The 4,479-nt window shown below is 40.6% G+C and overlaps 1 pseudogene; it reads left to right on the top strand.

Annotated features, from left to right (window-relative positions):
• The first annotated feature begins 1,032 nt into the window (after positions 1–1,032).
• Positions 1,033–1,626, top strand: LOC102482940 (protein FAM133B pseudogene; annotated as a pseudogene).
• Positions 1,627–4,479: the final 2,853 nt, after the last annotated feature.

The following is a 4,479-nucleotide window of genomic DNA, read 5'->3' as shown; positions in this document are numbered from 1 at the left end:
AGAGAGACAGAGAGACAGAAAGCGAGAAATCACCCCACAGGGGGAATGGCCATGCTGCAATCCCCTCTCCTCCATTCTCCTCTCGAGATCTTAGGCACGCATGCACACGCACCCGTCGTGAGTTTAAGCCACCGGGTCCGGGACTCGAACCGCAGTCGACTACATGGGAATCCAGCAACATAGTCATTATGCTAACTGCTGGTCCCGATTCACTAAAAATCTTAATTAATCTAAATAGTTTGACTAGCAAAGAAATTGAAAACTTGGGATGTTTCTGCTTATCGAACTCCTAAAATCCTCCTCAAAGTCTTTCTAACTTCCACCTAATGCCCAGTTAAAGCTGCTCCCTGATTTCACAACTTTTGTTATGAAAGCAGCTCATTTTCAGATGCCAATGTCTGTTGTAGTTATTTGTCAATATATAACAAATTATAACAAACTGTTTTTCAGCTTCTAAAAAGAAGAAAATCTTGCCATTTGTGACAAATGAATGGACTGGAGGACATCACGCTAAGGGAAAGGAGCCAGGCGTAGGAAGACAGGCACTGCGTGATTGCCCTTATAGGTAGGATCTGCAAGAGCTGAACTCCCTTATTTATTTATTTAGTTAGTTAGTTAGTTAGTTAGTTAGTTAGTTAGTTAGTTATTTTGTCTTCCCAGAGAGAACAGTGGTTACAGTGTGGAGGGACCATGGGCGAAATGGGAAGATGCTGTTCAATAGGGAGTAAGTTTCAGCTCTGTGAGGGCAGTGCGTCCTGGAGAGCTCAGTGCTAGTGTACAGCGAGCACAGGGCACAGGTCACAGTGTGTGCTGGGGGGTGCTGAGATCGTAGGTGTGCTCACTACATGCACACACTCACACACATACATAAAGACAGTGGTAACTCTGTGAGGTGATATGTTAATATGATATGGTGATCATATGTACATATGTCAAAGCACCAAGTTGAACATGTTAAATATATACAGCTGGGAGGACCTGTGGCAGGCCCACTTGGGATGCTTCTCCGGCCTGGTCTCCTTCGGCATCTGACTGTGCGTTTGGTCGTGCACCAAGGGGAAGCGGGACAATCGAGTGGCATGTATGAACCCAATAGCAATGACCAGATCAAGAGGCCCAACCCAGTCTTCAGGGCCAATGATCCAGGATTATCAGAAGCGACCAAGGCCTACCTAGGAAGAAGTGAAAGAGCAACTAGAAAAGAAAAAAAAAGAGCTCCAAGGCTTTGACTGAATTTGGAGAAAAAAATGAATGAGAACTGGAAGAAAGAACTAGAAAAACACAGAGAGAAATTATTATGTGGATGTGAGAGATCATCTCATAAAAAGAGAGAAAAAGAAAAAAGAAAAGAAGAAATCTGGTAGGTATTCATCCTCTTCTTGACCAAGCTCTGATTCTTCCAGCAGTTCTTCAGATTCTGAAGATGAGGACAAGAAACAAGGAAAAAGGAGAAAGAAAAAGAACCATTCACATAAATCCTCTGAAAGCTCCATATCGGAAACTGAATCAGACAGTAAGGATAGTTTAAAAAAGAGAAAGAAATCAAAAGATGCAACTGAGAAAGATGAGGACATTAAAGGACCAAGCAAAAAAGAAAGATGTATTATGAGGACATTAAAGAATTGAGCCAAAAAGAAAGATGTATTCTGAAGATAAGCCTTTGTCCTCTGAGTCTTTGTCAGAATCAGATTATATTGAGGAGGTTCGAGCGAAGAAGAAAAGCAATGAAGAATGAGAAAAGGCAACAACAACAAAAAAAGAACAAGAAGTATAAAAAACAATAAAGAATGAAAAGAAAGCTGCCAGTTCAAGTCCTGACTTGGCATCACATTAAGAAAAATCAGGATGCCCTTATTAAGAAAGTGCAATGTCTAAGCAAATTTCAACTGTGAAAATTATAACATATTTACTAAAATGCATGAATTTTCTTGTTTTTAGAATTATTCCTGACTTCTCAGTAGCCACTCAGATGCTGCTGTGTAAAGGGCCACGATTCTTGCCTGCTGCTTGACCATCTGGCTGGTGTTTTTTTTTCTTTCCTCTTCCAGTGCTTGATAATTGGGACATAATACACTGCAGTCATACTAGTGGTTAAGGTATTTGGAAACAAAGTTAATATTTTGGACTAGATTTATCTAATGATAAGTCACCAGAAACTGACTCTGGATGCATCTTTTTTTTGGAGAGGTTTTTGCTATAGGGCGCGTGCGCTCACCAGACAGACAGAGACAGAGAGACAGAAAGCGAGAAATCACTCCCTGGGGGGATGGCCACGCTGCAATCCCTTCTCCATTCTCCTCTCGGGATCTTGGGCCCGCACTCACAGGCGCCCGGTGTGTTTTAAGCCACCGGGTCTGGGATGCAAACCGCGGTGGACTATGTGGAAGTCCAGTGACATAGCCATTACGCTACCTGCTGGTCCCTGGATGCATCTTTGAGATGTGATCAGTTATGACCTGTTGGCTCTCGTCACAATTTTTGAAATAGGAATTACATTGATATTTAAACATTCTTACCCTGTAGAGAAGTGTGTTTTAATTTTTTCCCCTTGTATGCTTTGATTTACCTGGGAAAGGAGTTTTTAGGGTGAGGGTGGGTGGTTTGCCACCTCTGTAGCTAGCAGAAGCGATGCCTGTGACCTTCACACGTCTGAGTTTTGTTGACACATTTTGTCCCATGCTTCTGGGAGGTCAGAGCTAGGTGCCCGCAGTCCTGCCCTCTCCTGAGCTTAGTGACATCCTTGCCTCTGTCGTGTCTGCTCTGTGTGACCCAGAGAAACAGCCCTTTGCAGCCTGAGAAAGCCTGAAGAGCTCCAGCTTTACCGCCACTTCATGAATACTGAATTTTTTTAGCATTAAATGTGTTACATTATTTGAATTTAATTTTGACTACACTTTGGCTTTGGAGAGAAATTATTTCAAATATACACTGGTACTTTTTGAGCTTGATGACTAAAGATTCTAAAATGCATGTTTTCTACTATTAGGTTTTAATCAATCAGGAAAGTTTTATGTAACCAGTGATAGTTAACTTTATTTTTTGTATAAATTTTGTTTAGGCTGTAAATTTTGTTTAGCTTTTGTTAACTTTTACTCTTGCTGTTTTAAGTTCATTACTGTGTATAATGGCATATTTGCCATTAGAGTTTTAGTTTAAAGGCATAATTAAAAAAAAAAGAATAAACCAATCAACCTTCTCTTCTATCTATTGAAAGTGGAGAAAAACTGAATCATGGAACTTGTAGATCTTTTTTATGAGCAGCTTAAAAGAGTGCGGTATGTGTGTGGATGGGAGAGAGACCACAACTGTTAACATACATGTAAGGCTGTAATACACGAGGTCAAGGGTTCAACAAATTCTACAACCCTCAACAAATATCACAAAGTGTCATACTATTAGAAATATAAATGCATACAGGTATAAACTATATGCTATTAAAAACAGATTTTGCTATATAAACATACATATGCCACTTTTACCTCTTCATGAAAATAACAGTATAAAGAAAGATCTACAGTTTTCACTTCTGCCCGTAACTCCTAAACATTCATCAAATGGTCGACACTGAGCTTAATCAACCGCTGAGGAACCCACGAGACTCTACTCCTGTCTAGATTAGCACCTGGAGGGTCCCATCTGCATCATCCCACCCCATTCTGTATGTTACCATGACTCCAGAATTACCTAATTGCAATGTGCATAATTATGTCCACAGGCAAGTTTGAATACTGAGATCTAGCTAGAAAAAGTAGCAGCCAAGACAAAATAAGCTGGAATTCATTAACAACAACATCAGGGAGACTTTTGAAAAGGATCCAGTTTAAGTCAGAATTAAGATCGTCATTAGGTCCCATCTGTTTTGCATAGCTGTGAATTTTGCTGTTGTTCTTTGGGAGAAAAAGTCTGTAATGAGCATGTTCATCCGAAAAAAGTATTGCGTTTGTTACGTTTTTGTAGCCATTCCCAAGTAACTTTCAATTTTGTACATTGCTCAAGGCCAGAGTATTTCCTGGTTAGGATGTGTTCATAGCTGATGCATCTCCAAAACATTTTTTATGAAGGCGGCTGCTTCTGAACATCTTCCATCCTGACGGCATTATATAGAGATGCCGGGTGACCCCCACAGACATGTGTCCTTTCAGGGAGATCTCTAGGACACGTGTACTCAACAGAGAGAGACAGAGAGAGAAGGAAAGTGAGAAGGCAAGCTGGCAGGTCTAGGACTCAAACCACAGTTGGCCATCGGGGAGTCCAATGCCCCAACCACCACGCCACCCGCTGGTCCCAAGAAATTGTTTTTCTAAAGTGTCATCTCCTTTGGCGTGACCAAAGCAGAATGGAACGTTCACCTGGTTTATTTTTTTAATAATTATTTTTTATTTAACTTAATTTAATTTAATTTATTTATTTTTGGTTTGTTTGTTTGTTTGTTTGTTTGTTTGAGGGACAGAGTGAGAGAGAAAGGGAGAGGGAAAGGGA

This window comes from Tupaia chinensis, unplaced genomic scaffold (genome assembly GCF_000334495.1).
Source record: "Tupaia chinensis unplaced genomic scaffold, TupChi_1.0 Scaffold144224_1, whole genome shotgun sequence".
NCBI lineage: Eukaryota > Metazoa > Chordata > Mammalia > Scandentia > Tupaiidae > Tupaia > Tupaia belangeri.
The sequence above is the reverse complement of the archived record's forward strand: the minus strand, read 5'-3'. Positions and strand labels throughout refer to the sequence as shown.